This window comes from Coturnix japonica, chromosome 9 (assembly GCF_054131305.1).
Source record: "Coturnix japonica strain WE chromosome 9, WE-NBRP24, whole genome shotgun sequence".
Taxonomy (NCBI): Eukaryota; Metazoa; Chordata; class Aves; order Galliformes; family Phasianidae; genus Coturnix; species Coturnix japonica.
In genome coordinates this window covers 20,607,851-20,626,410 of record NC_140671.1, presented here as the reverse complement: position 1 = coordinate 20,626,410, position 18,560 = coordinate 20,607,851, and positions in this window count along the sequence as shown.

The window sequence follows — 18,560 nt, the reverse complement described above, 5'->3', positions numbered from 1 at the left end:
CATCCCGCCCCTCCTCTGCACCTTCCAGGACTTTCACTCACATCCCAACCTTCTCTCTTCCCTTTTTGGATGGCTTTTAACATGACTTGGGTGGAGGGTTGTGAACATCAGACTCATGTTTATAGCTTGTTCTTATTGGAGTGTGTCGTACTACTTGGGAATATGAACTTTGATATTAAACTTCTGCCTCCTGCATATCAGTTGTTAGCCATCAGTTCTCCTGTCTTGTTTGTTGGTGGGTTGTGGGGGGAATATTTTCTTTCCTCTCCCTTTTCTGTCCAGTGTACTTTGGAAGCATCTCTTAGTCTGCAAGGCCCTTGCCAACGTTGCTTCCATGGGGCTTTTCTGCAGGGCTGCTTTCCTGCTGGTCATTCTTCACGTGCCCTGGTGCCTCAGGTTGTTCCTCTCCAAGGGCAGGACTTTGCCCTTCCCCTTGGTACAATCTTGAGATTCCCCTCAAGCCATTTCTTCAGCCCGTCCGGCTCCCTCCGGATGGCTGCACGGCCTTCTGCTGCATCAGCTGCTCCTCCCAGTTTGGGATCCTGCGTTGCCCTGTGAGGGTACGCTGTGTTCCATCACCCAGAGCATCCTTGGGGCTCTTCTATGGGACTGGACCCACTTTTGTCCCCTGTGAAGATGCCAACAGGGTGGCTGCAGTTCTCCCACATTCAGGCAGAGCAGCAGAGGTATAGAGATGTGAGGAGGAACAGATGAATCTGCTTTGCATTGGCTGCATGTTGCCTTGAGTCATTTTCCAGGTGCAGGTGAAGTTGCTTCATGGCACAGGTACTACTGTCCCCCAAACACCTACAGTTGCTGATGGCCCTGCTAGCGTGTAAACATCTCATGCTGCCATCTGAGTGTGGTCACTCAGCTTGCAGCCCTGTCTCTGAGCTTCGTTTCCCTTCCTCAGGATCTGGCCTCATGTCAGGAACTCGTGTTTCACTCCTCTATCTTGTACATGTGAATTGCTACATATTAACAGCCTGAGGCTTCAATATTCCAATCCCAACAGACTTTCCTGGTAACAATTCTAAGCACAACTGCATCTCTCTGTATTCTTGGGCTCATGTCATGGCTTAGGTTGGAAAGGACCTTAAAGCCCACTCACTTCCAGCCCTTTGCCATGGCCAGGGTTTCCGTGCAGCTGCTCAGGCATCACGGGCTCCATCCAACTTGGCCTTGGAAGCCTTTGGGGTTGGGGCACCCACACTTCTCTGGGCAGCAGTGCCAGGGTCTCACCGCCCTCTGAGTAAAGAAATTTCCCTTTGTGTAAAACCTGATTGTCCCTTGTTTTGCTTAAAAACCTTTCCACTTGTCCTGTCTCTGTCTGACAGTGGTAAATGTTGCTCTCCATCCTGTTAAGCTCCCTTTAAATACTGGTAGACTTAGAATCCAGAACCAAGAGGTGTGACATTTGCTTGTAAGCATATCTGTGTGCAGGCTGACTGCCTGCATGGGCAGGTGAGCCTTACAGGCAGTAATGAGCTGCTTGTTGGGGCAGAGTCACTGCCATGATGGCAGGGGATGGCTGCAGGATGGGCTGGGCTGTGTGGCTGTGGGTTGCAATGCAAAAGGGAAGCTGTTTACAGCAATGGTGCGAATTACTGTCACTGAATTGTCTGTGTGCTGCTGCACAAAGCCATGTGCACAACAAACCCGCTCTGTCTTCAGCATGGTGCTACACTGTGCCATTTCAGTGTGCGTATTTAATTCAAGAGTAGCTGTATTTAATTCCTGTCTGCAGCAGATTAGAAAAGTTGAGGCCTGGCAAACCAATCACACTGCAGCCTGCCTCTGGTGGGAGCTCCGGCCACCCGGCCTCGTTTGTTTGCACAGGGGAAGTGTTGTAGAAACCAAAAAGTGTGCTTGAAGTTGAATCTGATCATTTGTGTTGTAGCTGGGGGTCACATGTTGTCATCCAGCTTAATGTCCGTTACCAAACGTGCTGCTTCCAGCCTCGCTGACACTTTGGCTTATGAGATGTGGCATTGAACAAAACACTGGAATTGCTGGGAGCTGCCGACTGACTTGGGTTGGAAGGGACCCTGGGATGCCTGTTGTCTGTGGTGCCCCGTAGACTCGTGCACGTTCAGTCTTATCAGGTACCTGTGGCAGCCTCTGCTATGGCCGTGCCAAGTCCACCTCCCTGGCAGCCCCACACTGCCCTGCTTGCAGCAGCAGCCCCAGCAGGGCAACTGCAGGCAGAGAGCTGGCACCCAACACGGGGGCTCTGGGCATAGGGGAGAGATGGGCACCAGGGAAGGGTTCCTACTGGAGGAGTTGAGTCTGATGGTCTGATGGTGTTGAGATTAACCAACTCTAAGCAGGCCATTTTACATAGAGTGCTGGCACCCAGTTTGGTGTTATCCATCTGAGGGTTTGGAGTCTCAGTGTTCTGGGAGTAAAGTGCTGAAAAGCTGTGGCACCTGGGTGTCTAAATCGTTTTCTTTTTGACAGTCTTAGGCTGTTCTGTTCCTAGCCGTCAAAGTCACGGTGGTGGATCTGACTGGATGGAGTTGCATCACAAAGCAGGCGTCAGCCTAAGCAGCATTAGAGACCTGTTCAATATGTTCGTTTATCATTTGCAATGAAATGTCTTTGTACCTCACAGCAGTGGCAAGTCGTCAAAGTAGGGAGGAGAGATGATGGGTGTCTTGGTGTGAGCCCTGCAGATGGGTGAACATGGTGGTTGCAAGCCAGTGCTTTGCTTTCTAGTGCAACAGACCTGTTCAACCTTATGGCATATCTGGTTTGCACTGTGTGAAGATGAATTGTCATGGGCCACAATGAAGAGCTGAAAGGACCCCGTAATAAATGTAAAGGGAGCACTTTGCTACTGAAAGGGAAAGGGGGCCTCATAGAAACCAAAGCAAAGGGTAGTTACAGGTAGTTTATGTTGAGGGGGCAGAGGGGGAACAAATCATCATATACAACATTATATATGGTTTATATGAGTAATACAATTTATTTAGTTGTTTTTTTAAATAAAATCTGGGAAAGATATAAGATCATAAAACTGTTGGGATACCAGACTTTGTATTTCTGAAAGAAATGCATTGGTCTGGTTTGGTGACAGTGGTTGCCATTCTCAGTAAGGCCATTTTTGGTTGTTGTGAGTGACAGGTGTGCACTGGGGCCAAACTGAGATTCACTGCCATGATGGCAGGGGATGGCTGCAAATTTCACTTCTGCTCCATCATCGTTCTTAGTGACGTTCTTTATGATTAGGCTGTGAGTACTTTGGGTTCTCTTGATGATGCAGGTCTCGCTTTCCTGTAAGACTTTACTATTGGGTAGTATTGGGTTTAATACTGGGTGATAAGGAGGTTATCAGGAGTACCCAGCATGGGCTCACCAAGGGGAGGTCGTGCTCGACCAACCTGGTGGCCTTTTATGAAGAAGTCACTAGCTGGGTGGACAGGGGGAGGGCGGTAGATGTAGTCTACCTTGATTTCAGTAAGGCTTTGGATACTGTCCCCCATGACATCCTTATAACAAAGCTGAGGAAGTATGGGATAGATGAGCGTACAGTGAAGTGGGTCGAGAATGGGCTGACTGGCAGAGTGCAGAGGGTTGTTGTTGGCGGTGCGGTGTCTGGCTGGAGGCCTGTAACAAGCGCCGTCCCCCAGGGGTCTGTGCTGGGTCCGGTCTTGTTCAACATCTTCATCAACGACCTTGATGGGGGATAGTGACCACCGTCAGCAAGTTTGCTGATGACACGAAGTTGGGAAGATTGGCTGACACACCTGAAGGCTGTGCTGCCATTCAGCGAGACCTGGACAGGCTGGAGAGCTGGGCAGTAAGAAACCGGATGAGGTTTAACAAAAGCAAGTGTAGAGTCTTGCACCTGGGTAGAAATAATTGCATGCACCGGTACAGGCTGGGGGAAGAGCTGCTGGAGAGGAGCTCTGCTGAGAGGGACCTGGGCGTCCTGGTGGACGACAGATTGACCATGAGCCAGCAGTGTGCCCTTGTAGCCAAAAAAGCCAATGGCATACTGGGGTGCATTAAAAAGAGTGTGTCCAGCAGGTCGAAGGAGGTGATCCTCCCCCTCTACTCTGCTCTGGTGAGGCCTCATCTGGAATATTGTTTCCAGTTCTGGGCTCCCCAGTACAAAAAGACAGGGATCTCTTAGAAAGAGTCCAGCAGAGGGCCACTAAAATGGTGAAGGGCCTGGAGCATCTCCCCTGTGAGGAGAGACTAAGCAAACTGGGTCTGTTTAGCCTTGAGAAAAGAAGGCTGAGAGGGGACCTGATCCAGGTCTATAAATATTTGAGGTGTGGGGGGCAAAGTGTTGAGGCCAGACTCTTTTCAGCAGTGTGTGGAGACGGGACAAGGGGAAACAGACAGAAACTGGACCATAGGAAGTTCTGCACTAATGTGTGCAATAACTTCTTTATGGTGAGAGTGACAGAGCACTGGAACAGGCTGCCCAGGGTGGTTGTGGAATCTCCTTCTCTGGAGATATTCAAGACCTGCCTGGATGCCGAGCTGTGCGACGTGGTGTAGGGAACCTGCTTTGGCAGGGGGGTTGGACTCAATGGTCTCTGGAGGTCCCTTCCAACCCCTACAATTCTGTGATTCTGTGAATATCATGGGGTGGTTTGGATGGGGAAAGACTACTGTTTTGAATGACCTTTTGTCAGGTCATGTCCTGGGATTCCTAGGATCCTCAAAATGCAGCACTGCTTCTGTCACTGAAAAATGGGGCCCTGTGTGGCACGGAGGGAGGGTCCATGAGTCCCTGGCCCACCTGACTGAGTATTTCCATGGTCTTAGCAAAGACATACTTACAACTTGAGAATGACAGTTAGCTGCGTTCATGGTGGCATGGCCACTGCTGATGGCCTTGAACTGTCTGAACATAACTGAAGAGGCTCAGGCTGATGCAAATCAGCTATTGAATGATAGTGTTGAAAAACTGGAAAGACAGGTGGCAGTTTTGATGGGGAAAAAACCTAATTCAATCATTCTCCTATGGAAGATCAGTAACATCTCTCTGGAAGACCATGAGGACCCTGTACAAGGAAATCTGTATAAAATGGACTCTGTAAATGAAGGCACTAAAAGGTCAGATTTTGAGGTTTCATTTGGACTAGATCTATTTGAGATCTGACTGATTGTAACCCAAAAATGAAAAAAAAAATTAAAAAAAAATGCAGGATAGGCTGGTGGGAGTGCCCTGACCAGTGTCCACCCCCCAAACCCTGCTGCCCATAATACAGCAGCTGAACTGTTGGATATAGTACAGTGGTTTAGACAGAAACCAAGAGAGCATGCCAGCATAGCTGCTCTGGTTATGGGACATGGAGGCAGAAAGTGCTGTGGTGTATGGACTGGAAATTTCAAAACTGACATCCATTACTACTCACCCTGCCCTCAGGCAAAGACTGTATGCTCTGTCCAACATAATGAGGATAGCCATTTGATCAGTGAATGATTTATGGCTGTGTGTCATATAACATGGCCAAATAAGAATGACATACCATTAAATATCAGCCTGTGGTCCTCTATGGAGGACTAACAAAATTATATTAGAGAATTAGGCATGAAAGAGGCAATCTATGAAGATGATTTTGAGAGCCCAGTCAATAAATTTTTCATCAGGAACGAGGGATCTCATCCTACAGCCATCACCTTTACATCAGGATGGGTCTATGTTATCCATACTGAACCCCCCAGTGGCCCTCAGGTGCTGTAATACAACAGGCTGCCCAATTGATGAGGAGACAAGAGTGCCTATGGCCAGATGCAGGCTCTGAATGGTGGTGGAAAGGTCAGAGAACCATCTGCTGCCATGACTTAGGCGTCCAGCCCCTAAGGTAATCCAGTCTGGACCCATTAGGGTCTTGAGACAACCAATGTTTAAAGACCAGATTAGAGCAGGAGTTCAGTTTAAAAAGATCGATGGACAGCATAATCAGGAAAAAATATCTGTTAAACAGGCCCAAGCACTGAGTATTTATAGTCCAACCTTTTCAGCCAAACTAGATGTGAATGTAACTCAAGAAGGGTCTGGATGGGGGCTCTGGCAGAGCCAGAGTTCTTTGTGAACCCCTGTGAGGTTTTGGTCACAGGTTTGGCATGGAGCAGAATAAAGATACATCACAGTTGAAAAGCATTTATTGGCTACCTATTATACACTACAGGTGGTAGAACCAGTAACTCAGATTTCAGAGGTTATCGTTAAACAACAAGGCCAGTCCAGGGGTGGGTAAAAGATCTAACACACATCTCTATGATGGGGGTGGCCCAATGACAAGCAGTGGTGCGCTCAGTTGTTCTGCTTGCCTGCTCCTCAAGGAGTTAAGAGAAATCTATGCCTGCTGCGTGTTCGAGTGCATGCGCGATGCCATGTGGAGGGCTTATCACAATAAAGATTGGCGGATTTGCTGCGTAGACCGGTCAGAACTCAGATCTGCGTTGTGCTTCCTGCGGCACCAAACGCCCAACAGTGGCAGTTCCGTGTATTGGCCAGCAGGTGGCAGCAGAGACCACGGAAAGAACGTCTGCGGGACAGACCCTGGGGATCCGTTCTCTTTTGATTATAGGGGAAGAACACAAAGATGGAAGAGGAGGGAAGGGGGAAAAAAAAAGAAAAAAAGAAAAAATCAAACCACAGCAAACAAATAAAAACTTCTCCAAACGTAGCAAACGTGAATCTCTGTCAATAAATAAATGAGTAATTGAATTGATGTCTGTTTCCCCTCTCCCCCGCTCCCCCCAACTTCCGAGATGAAAAAACACCTGTTATCAATTGGACAGATGCACACAGTGAAGCCAGGGATGGTCTGAAACGCAAAGCAGCTGAGCAGCTTTTAGAAGAAAACAGAGTAGTAACAACTTCTGTACCTACATTCACCACTCTGAGATCCTGTCTGGGTCACCCAAGGCTTGTAAATAACCACTGGGTCGGTTCTGATGTCAAGTGATTTGTTGTCAGTTCTCTCATGGTTCTCCGGTCAGTTCTCCGGTGCCAGGATCTGCCACAGGGCATTCTGACCACGGGCATCATGTTTCTACGCTGCCGCCTGCATTTAACAGGCAATGGGACTGCCCAGCATGTGCAAGGCAGCACCTCTTTCACACCACCAGAATGTTTAAGGCTGTTGGGATTGTTGTTAGCGTCCCATTAACACTGGGGCTAGAGATACCCTTAGGATTGACATTACTATTAGCATTACTTTGATGGTGCCCTATCTGGGTCATTTCCAGGGGATGTCAGGAGTAAGGCACAGTGTCAGGAGAAAAAGAACAGACTCTGTTACTTTATAAAAGTGATAATAGAGAGAGTTCATTGGAAAAAATACAACTCTTAAATAATACAAAGCATGCTTCTGATTGGATGCAGGCATCATCTAGGCTCTGATTAATATTACTCTTAAGGTAAAGATTATTGTTACCATAATGATTGTTTTTGGATTATGATCAGGGTTAAGGTTCCTTTTGCTACAAACTTCTAGCATCATTTTTGTTGTTACATTTGGAGTTAGAGATGATTTTAGAATCAGGGTAAGGGTTAGGATTAGAGTTACATTGCGGGTTAATGCTGTTATCTTTACAGCTCCTGTGAGGCTTGGGGTCTGGGTCAGGTGTTTAAAAATGAAATGAAAAAAGCATAAAAAAAATATATTGAAAGCTTCAGATTTCCTTAATCTTTGTGGGAATCATATATTGTGCAACTCAGATCTACCTCTTTATGCAGTGACTGCCTGTAAATTTGCTAGAGCCCAATATAATATGGCCTTGTGCTTTCCACTAACTCACCTTCATTTCATTTTCATTACATTTGCTTGGTAGTCAGATTTTGGTGTGTGGATATTTTAAAACAATCTAACTGACATTGGCAAAAAATTAAAAATAATAAAAAAATGCACGACAGCATCAATTGTATCAATTTTTATAGATAAGATAAAGAAGAGCAGTTTCCCTTAGTTTTCTGTGCCTCTTTACTTTCTTACCCTCTCCCCTTGTGTGAGAAACTCTCAAAGTCAAAGATTTCTAGTTAGGCAAAGATGGCAGCGATAGCAGCAGTGCTTATTCATTACTGCAATACTGCGCGCACATCCCCTGTTGGCAAGGGAGAAACTGCACACCAGACAGTGACATTAATTCTGTTCTATGCCCTAAACCCAATGCAGGTGATGCTCTCATGGCTCTCATTGGTTGAGCATCTCAGGCTCACAGACTCCTCCAGACTGTTGCTAGGATTCATTTCCATATAAGGTCAATTACCAACCTCTTGTTTTTAGGTCTGCCTTGTACTTTTCTGCGGACAGAGAAGGGCAATGTTTCCAAAAGTCAGTACATTCATTCTGTCCTGTGCTGGGCTCTACCCACCCTGTGTATTTATCTTGTGCTTGTCTCAATTCTCCCCATGTCAGAATGCCCCCAGTCTGAACTTAATTCTGTTCAGCAACTTTCTTGGTGGAAAAACTACTTAACACAGCTGTTTTACAAGAGGGTTATACATTCAGTTAGGGCCTACACTATGTACTGAAAATACTGGAAACCTCCACTGCAAAAACACAATCTACCTCTCCCATCTGTGCAGCCTTGCAGACCCAGAGCATGCCAGGTTATTTCTGCTTTCATAGCATTTCCATGCTGTAGGGTGAGCAAAAGGTTCTGCTGCTTGATTCTTCTGCAAGAGCTGCCTACCGGCAAATGGTTGCAGGGATGGAGGATGTGACAGAAAGCATTTGTCTCCACAAGAGCAGAGTTACATTCAGTGCAGAGTGTGAGAGTCAGGTTGGTGTGGAAAAGCACTGACACGCTGGGGATGATGCAGTGCTCACATGTCTAACACTCACAGACATTACTGTCAGAAGGATGGTGCTGTGTTGTGCTTCTACCTTTGGCAGCCCCTGGAGAAATGCTGTGGCACACAGAACACCTTTGTATTGCACTGACTGCTGCCATGCAGCATGGATTTAACACACCAAATCCAGAGGAGCATGACTGCATCTAACTTCCCTGAGAAAAACTACTGTAGCTGAAGAGATGAGGAGGCAGCTGCTCATCTGCATAACAAGCAGCACTGCCAGACACTGGGCCAGGTGAGCACCTCCTGCTGCAGCGTGATGATGACAGGGCTGGAGATGATCTGCAAAGCCATCTTAAAAGTGGGAGACATGAGTCAACATGGCAGGAGGACAGAGGTGTTAGGGAGCAGCCAAGGCATCAAAGAGTATCAGAAGGCTTTGAAAAGTATCACAAAGCAACAGCCAGGAAGACTGGGATTATCATGAGCAGCAACCTGGATGCTAGAGATTATTTGCTCCCATACAAAATGTCTTGCTGCAGACATCCCAAAGTCAGGCAAAATGAGAACCCAGAGCTCTGCCTGCATGAACCCCACAGCCAGAGTGTTGCAAGCTGAGCTGCCTTGCTGTTTGTTGCATTCATCCCAATCCCTGTGAATGAAGACTCGGAATGCAGCCAAGGTGATGACTGAGCATGAGAGTGACTTTATTCAATAAAAGACAGGAGGACTTGAGAGGTCAAGGGTGAAGATGGGACTCCTCTTGTCAAGATGAGAGTGGCTCAGAGCTGGTGCTGCTGCCTGGTGCCTGGGACTGGCAGCCTGACTCTAAGTCCCCATCTAAGATGCTCAGCTTCACCTCACTGATGCTGCCCTGCTCCTGCATGGTGGTGCTGCTGTTGGGGCACTCGGGCTGTGCTTGGGATGGGCAGCACTGCAAAGGCGCTGGGTCACAATCCAGGCAGGTGACTGTGGTGTCTGGCAGGCTCAGGTCAGGAGCTTCAGCAGAGCCAGGAGATATGAGAGCATGAACGTGGATGAGCCGCTCGTGTCCATCACTGTTACCATGTGGAAGGCTGTCATCCGAATTGCAGCGATTCGTGCTTAATAAGAACTCTCCATTGATGGAAACACACTGCACATCACTACTTGGTTTGGATCTTTGGGGTTGACAAGGGCTCGAATCACCTAGGAAGGCATAGAAACACAAGGGTTAGTGTCAAACATTTGCAAGTTGAATCATGAAAGGGGTTGTTGATACTTGGTAATAAAGTGGCGGCAGGAAGAAGCAAATAGGCTTCAAGCAACAGAGCCACTGTCTTGAAAGTGATCCTCATTCAGGTCCAGCTCGTGTGTTGTTTCACTGTAATCTGCTTCTTTGGGTCTACCTAGTGGGCAGCAGCACTCGAGCTGTTACTGATATCATTGAAAAGAACTGGAGACAATTGTTCTATTCCTAAGAGCTTCAAGGTGTCTAGAAGCACAAATAGAAACCAGCAGTATTTCATCACTTCACCAAAAGGAAGGTCAAACACCTGAGCTGTGAAGAGCAGTTACAGAACCTATGCATAAGATCACACCAGGCATAGTTTGTTCTAACAACAGTTATGGCACATAGTCCATTTCCTTCAATATTCCCAAAATGAAATGATGTGGAGCATTACAGGGAAAGAAACACTGCACACAGACACTATGACCCTGATTATACTCAAGCAGCAAACTTAAAGCAAGTCAGAGTTTTTGATTCCAGGATATTTCAGGACCTATCATGTGTGAAATTCAGTTACACAACAGTGCCGAGGTGCCTGCGTTTCAAGCAACTTTCAGATCACAGCCATGTAAAATAAAAACAAATTCAGTGCAGAAATAGCAATCCTGTACCTTAATACTCATGAGATTATCCATTTTTTACAGCACTCTGACTAAGTTCTAAAACTTGCTCATCCCAGTTCACTTCAGCAAGTTCCACCAATTCAAGCAACGCAGTTCTGAGATCCTGTGTATGTTGTGCAGATAGAATTGAACAGTGCAGAAATAATCTCTGACAGCTTTAATAGCTCCGTTCTGCTTACAAACTCTCAGTCCAAAACTATTCTCAGTTTTAAGGAAATGAACACCTGAAGCAGTTGGATCATCTGCCATTTGCCGCATTCTGCTTCTTGGCATCATGATTAGCACAAAGGGTTTTCTGCTGTCCTGCAGAGATGGACAAAGTCCTGCTTACAAATGGACCAAGTTTCAGTGTACAGCAGAGTTTGTACCAGATTAAAAAGCCACGTCATTCAATTCATGTGCTCAGGTTGTTATGCACTCCCAAAGGAAACAGAACTAACTGTTGGATTCTGAAGGCAATCTGTGGGGTCCTACATTTCCTCCTGATTCTGGAAGAGGAAATTCTAATAGCAAATGCAGAACTTTGATCTTTGTAGACATGAGAAGAGCTGGCATTTAGGAACATTCATTTCAGGGAAATCAAATGATGTGTCTATATTTTTACTACAGATAGTATAGGGAGCAGTCAGTTGAAGAACCAGATACAAAAAATCCAGCCCATTGGCAAGAAAATACTTCTCCTTAAATTCTGTATGCTATCATGGTACAGAATTAGGCTACAGTGCCACATAGGCCAACCAAGCGTAGAACCAAATCCACAAAATACTGGTAGACAAAGCAGCAAAAACAGGGACAATATTCAGCAGACAGGCCTTTCTACCCACAGCTCAGCATGTTCTGCCATCCGAAAAGCAAGGCCTCTTGTCAAGCTCAGCTATTTCCCTTCTCAGTGTATTCTAGCACCACTGATACCCACTGGTATCCTCCTGTAGAGTGCCATCATATTGTCATCATCCAAAGGAAAAACCCACACAGCAGAGCATACAGCACTACACCCATGCTCCAAATATCCACCTGAAAAACAAAAAGACAAGCTTACAAACCTGAAGCACCTCAAATGGCTTCCTGACAGACTGGATTGTCTGCCCTTGCCAAAGCCCACATATAGCCCATGAAAAGCTGGCTCTTTCCCTCAGGAAAAAAAGCCTTATCGTCCCAGAGAAAGCATATAACCCTCATTCAATTGCCCTTCCACTCAGCTTAGAGCACTACTAAAACCAGCATCTTCACCTTAGCTCATCACACTGCTGCAGTTCCTTTTACAAGGATTTCACTGGCAAAAATTAAATCAAAGCCATCACAAGGGATTTAGCACAGTTACGTGTTACTGGCTACGAGAGCTGTCAGCACAGTCACCTGTCTGGCTTTGCTGCTGTTCTATTTATGTAGAGGCACAACAAGGTTCAAACACCTCACGGTGTAATTCTCACTTTGACTGTAAAGAAAAAGGAGGCTTGAAAAGCAGTGTGTGGAAAACAAAGAAACAAGAATTAGAACAACAGTGGGGCCATGGCACTTGTAGGAATTGCTCCGCCTTTAACAGCGATTCAAGAAGGATGAGGGCATTCCAAACCAAACCAGTTTGGACAGATTAACAACTGCAAGTAGTGGGTTCCAAAATTACAGACATGAAATCAAAGCTGGAAAAACTCTTCACATTTTCATCTCTCAATTTTTAGTACATTCTGCATTACAGTGCAAACAACTCTTCACATACAACTTGGAAGCTAAAGACAAGTCTGACAAAACAGACTGCACAGAAATGATGGATAATTAACAGAGCAAATTGCTCTTTCAAAAACTTAGTAATAGAAAGAGATCTCTGAAGTTGCTGTTTTGTAGAGCCCCAAAGCAGTCGCTTGAGGCAGTTCAGGATTAGCCTGAGACAAACCAGCCAGCTGTGTGAACTGAGACCAATTGCACTTTTCTAGTCTGTGGCCACTGACAGCTTCTGAGAGCTACCAAGCAATGCAACCTAGCAGAATTCAGAAGGGAAACCAAGAGAGCCTGCCTGAGCTCCACTGCCTTTAAATGCTCTGTGGAGAGGGAAGGGAAAGAGGGGAAAACAAACACCGCTCTACATCCCTCTGAGCCAATAGACACTTTGCCCTGGATTAGCTCTGGTGCTGCATAAGCTGGGCTTCCTCAACATGTGTTCAGGCGGTAATCAAGGCCTGCCTGGAATAACACAAAAACTAGAGAGAAATGTTTGCTTTAACAGAGTTTATGTCTTCTGATCATAACACTTCAGAAGCCTCAGAGGCTTCTTCTCCTGTGTATATTTTCATTCATCTTATATTTTGCTTTCATTCAATGTGACCTCTCTAGGCAAATATTGTCTAACACCATGAGTATCACATAAATGTGCAGATCTCAAGCTGCTCACTTATCTAGTACCCTTGGCATGATGCTTTATTTTCCTCAGCTATTCATCTAGATTGTGCCTGTTGATTGTGCAACAACAGCCTGTTGGTCTCGATTACCTGTGAGAGGCTCTAAATTTGGCCAGGAAAAATCATTTGAGGATAAGTAATTATCTGGGACTCAGTAAGTCTTCCCATGCTTTCATAACAGCCGAGATACACACACACACAAACTCATGGAACCCCACTGCTTTGCACAATCCTGTGCACACTCACATGTGTCATGCACTGATTTCCCAGCCAGTCCTCGTAGGGTCTCTTACTTAGGACGGGAGTGCAGGGGAGCAGCCAGAAGCTGTTTGCATTCCCTGCTGTCTGCTGGGCAGCTTTGCTGGAGATGCTTGGGTTGCTTTGTTTTTCCCTGGGAGGTGGGAAGGAGCTTTGGGTTGGAGGCACATCCCGTGCCAGAGCATCTCGATGGCACGTGTGGGGCACTGATCTGCAGCAGAGGAAGGGGAGGAGGTCCCAGCACAGCTCTGCACCATGCTCTGCCACACTGGGCAGCTTGTTCCTGGCTCAGCAGCACCATCAGACAAGAAGCAGGGAAGGAAATCAAGGATGGGGGGTACTATCAAACGCAGTTAGTGCATGCCTGTGCAGGACAAACAGACCCAGATCTTGTGGGTTGTTCCTGCTTTTGTAGCATTCGTGTGCTGTAGCTTAGCAAAAGGTTCTGCTGCTTGAATCTTCTTCTGCAAGAGCCACCTACCAGTAAATGTCTGCGGGGATGGAGGATGTGACAGAAAGCATTTGTCTCCACGACAGCGTAGTTACACTTGGTCTAGAGAGTGTGAGAGGCAGGCAGCACTGCCTGATGTTGGTCAGGGCGAGCTCCTCCTGCCGCAGCACGATGATGGCAGGGCTGGAGATGATCTGCAGGGACAGCTCACAGGTGGGAGCCAGGAATGGACACGGCGGGAGGACAGAGGTGTTAGGGAGCAGCTACGGCATCAAAGAGCATCAAAAGGCCCTGAAAAGCATCACAGAGCTACAGCCGGGAAGCTTGAGGTTTTCATGAGCAGCATCCAGGATGCTAGAGACTATTTTCTGCCATACACAACGGCAGCAGAGCTCTCGCTGCAGGCATCCCAAAGTCAGGCAAAATGGGAACACACCCAGAGCTCGGCCGCGCAAACCCCACAGCCAGAGTGTTGTAAGCTGAGCTGCCTTGATGTTTCTTGCACTCATCCCAATCTCTGCGAATGAAAACTCGGAATTCAGTCAAGGTGTTGATTGAGCACGAGCGTGCCTTTATTCAATAGGAGAAAGGAGGGGGTGTGAGGTCTGGAGGAAAGATGGGACTCATCCTCTCTTGTAATCATGAGAGCTGCTCAGAGACCGTGCTGTTGCCCAGAGCCTGGGACTCGTGTCCTGATTCTGTGCCCCCCTGCGAGATGCTCAGCTTCTCCTCGGTGATGCTGACCTGAGCCTGCATGGTGGTGCTGCTGTCGGGGCACTCGGGCTGTGCTTGGGCTGGGCTGCACTGCAGAGACATTGAGTCCAGGCTGGTGCCTGAGGAGTCTGGCAGGCTCAGGTCAGCAGCTTCAGTATGGATGGGATGAATGAGCGCTTCAACGATGATGACATTCTTCTCTTGATAGCTGATGTTATACGGAAGGCTTTCATCTGAACTGCAGCATCCTGTGCTTAGTAACAACTCTTCATTGATGGAAGATGCGTCATCGTAACATGCCCTGTGTCTTGGGGATATACAAGGGCTCGGGTCACCTAGGAAGGAGTAGATGTACAGCGGTTAGTGTCGAACGTTCGCAAGATGAACCATGGAGATTCTTGCCATTTGGCTATGTAGTGGTGGTGGGCAGAAGCAAATAGGCTTCTAGCAACAGTGTCACTGTCTTGAAAGTGATCCACGTGCAGGTCCAGCTCTTGTGTTGACAAGAGACTCATTTGGGAAAGACAGGTGTCAACTGAAGATGTCAGGCATGGACTTGAACGCCAGAAGGAGGTACAAGCCCACTGAAAGCATGAATTCTACCTGTGTTGCTGACAAGCAGTGTTTTGTAAGCTGGATTTGCACCCTTACCTGCCAGGACCAAGACTTCAGCTTCAGAGGGCTCCCTGGCACTGCTCTGCAGTCGGCGTTTGGCCACAGGGGATGGTTTGCCCAGGCAGAAGCAGGAACACCAACTGCCAGCTGCTGACTCTGCCCTCTTACTGGGAGAACTCATTCTGCAGAGAAAACAGAGCATGCTGTCAGATGTGGTGCAGGGTGAGGGAAGAGCTGCACCGAGCCCTGGCCAAAAGTTGCCTGTTCCGGGCATTGCCTGCTTTCTGCTGAAACACAGCTTAGAAACGCCCTCTGTTTCAAACAGCAGAGGATGCTTCCATTCCTACAGCTCAGCCCTCAAGTCCTGTTGGCTAAATACCTCTCAACGATGTCAAGCAAGGACATGGATCCGGAGAATGTCGGAGGCTCAGGCTGCTTCGCTCTCCCGGGGCTGGCCTTCACCAGGGAACGAAGGCGGTTGATGAGCTTGCCCCATTTCTTTGGCTCTGTGCAACAAAACAAAGAAACCAGTTCATTTCAGGCCTGGCTCGGTTGGACGAAGCTGAGCGCAACGCATTCGACAGAGCATGTAACAACGGGAAGAACATTCCCAACAAGGGCACGCAAGAATGGATTTTCCCCATCCCTGGAGGTGCCCAAGGAGCTTAATGCAGTTCTCTTTCTAAGCTTGCTGAACTTGGGCATAAACAAACCCACTGAAAGTAGCGTTCTGACCCTATTTGACTAACTTGCGTTGTCAAATGTAAATTAAGCACCTGGCTTTGGCAATGAATTGAGGAGGGAATAGGGAACTTTTCCGCTGATGAGTTCCATGCACTCACCAGGGAAAAGCCCAACCTGTAATTAGAACAAAAAGACAGGTGAGCATTAGCCCGAGCCCAGAGCCAAAGGGAAGGTCCACTGACAGTGACACAGGGCAACTGTTTGCATCCAGCAGCCATCCTGTGCAGGCAGAGCAGCTCCAAGCTGAGATTCCCAACTCTACTGAAGTTGTGCTCTCTAGTCAAAAACGTGTGTCTACCTCAAAGCCACGCTTGCCTCTCCCCCAGGGGCTCAGCCTGTTGATATGTCCTCATATCAACAATGCTCACCAGATCTCCGACCTGCAAGAGATTGAAACATCAATCCCAGATTCAGCAAATCTGGTAGGAAAACAAAGCAGAAAGGACTGCCCTCTTCTATGCACAACAACAAGGAACGCCTGGAACTGCTTACCTCCAGAGAGAGCTCATCTGGCCCCTGGGCAACGTGGCTCTTAATAACATGGGCTGCCGCAATCGCTGGTACGTTTAAAGATGACAAAGCACGCACCAGCTGCGGCTTCTGCATGTTATCAGCCAGCAAAACAGAGCACAGGCCGTGGTCAGGAGCTGAGGACAAACCAGGAGGATTTCAAGGTGAGGAGCACGTCTGCAGAGAAAGCTGCAGCAAATGCGCTCCGTCCTTATCAGGAGCACTTCAGAAGGAGTTGCACGTCTCATAGCTCTGGAGCAGCACTTCTTCCCCACCCTTCACTACTCCAAGCAGCTCCAACAAACTTCTCAGAAGAAATCCAGGCCAGCACAGACCTGGCAGACCAGAACCAAGTGCAGCTTGTGTGACGGCAGTGCCCACTCCTTGCTTCCACCCTGCTCCAGCAGGTTAAGGAGTCTGAGCCTCACTGGCCTTTGACAGCTCAAGACTTTCAGCACCTCATGCCGACATTTCTCACTAAGATACACCTCACGCATTGAATTCTCTTCTCACTACCTCCTCCCAGTCCTCCCCTAGGAACAGAAACCATTCAGATTCTACAGCAAACTACAGCATCTACCCTGCAAGAGCACACTGAACCACCTGCAACAATGAAACATGGTTTTGGAGAGTGGGTCTGAAAACACACCTTTAGACAGCTGTCTCCCTGTAGCCAAATAGAAACCAAGCAGCAAAAGAAGAGTCCAGCCTGAAACATGCCCATGCTACTAGCCCAGGTTTTTCACAGTCAATGCAGAATCCATCCTGTTCTTGAGGTAACAAATGACCAGTGGGTCTCCCCTTGCTCCACCCCTTCTCCTTCAAAGCCAGAAAAAGAAAGAAAAAACAAGCAGAAGAAACCCAGACGTACCTTTCCACACACAAAGCAGAAAGTGGAACAGCAGTTGTCTCCTTCCTGAGACATGGTGGGGAGCATCCCAGAGGAAGCCCAAGTTCTTTGCTTCTCTCCACAGGGACTTCAAGCACTCTTGGCAAGAGCTGCTTTTGTTCTTTCTTCAACTGCTTCCATCACCAGAATCTCCTTTGGAAAAGGAACCCTAGAGAAAGAATCAGCAAATGAAAAAGAATGAGCAATAACCACTTTCCCAGCTTTCTTCTGACATGCGATTAAGACTCTTGACTCGGGCAAGGTCTTAAAATCAGCTGGTTACAAGAACTGTCCCAAAATATATCCAGCTTCTGTACAGCTGCCGTTATTTCTGACAGCAAGTGTAATCACAGAATCATAGAATGGCCCGGGTTGGAAGGGACCTCAAGGATCATGAAGATCAATCACCTCCCTGTCCCTGCTGGCCATCCCCTCTTCTGATGGAGCCCAGGGGACCATTCGCTCTCTGAGCTGCAAGAGCACGCTGATGGCTCACGTTCTGTTTTTCATCCACCAGGACCCCCAGGTCCTTCTCTGCGGGGCTTCTCTTAAGGACTGCTCCTCCCAGGCTGTAGAAATGCCTGGGATTCCTCCAGCCCAAGTGCAAAACCTTGCACTTTGCTGTGTTCAACCTCATTAGATTCACCTAGGCCAAACTCTCGGTTGAGCTCCCTCTGAATGGCATCCCTTCCTTCCACTGCGTCAGCCGCACCACTCAGCAAACAGCAGAGGGTGCACTCCATTGCATCATTGGTATCACTGATAACCATGTAAAAAAGCACTGGTCCCAAGACAGATTCCTGGATGACACCACTTGTTATCGGCCTCCACCTGGACATCGAACCACGAATCACCACCCTCTGTCTGTGGCCTTTCAACCAATCCCTTATCCACCAGGTGGTCCACCTGTCAAATCCACATCCCTCCAGTTTAGAGATAAGGATGTGGTGGAGGGCCATGTCAAAGATCTTGCTCAAGTCCAGGTCAATGACATCTGTTCCTTCCTTTTGTCCACAAATGCCATCACTCCATCATAGAAGGCCACCAGACTGGTTCGGCATGGCCTTCCCCTGCTAAAGCCACGCTGGCTGTCTTGGATCACATGCTCATTCCTTATGTGATCAAGCATGTCTTTGAGGCGGATCTGTTCTTCACCATCTTCATCACAGTTACACATTTGAATCAAATAATTGGTGTTCCTGTCACGAAGAAAACCTCTTTGTCTTCTACTCCTGCTGCACTTCTGTGCTTTCACCAGAAGCAAAGGGAGAGGCCACCTCCTAGATCCAAATTTTAAGAAACCAACACCCAATAGGTGTCATCTGA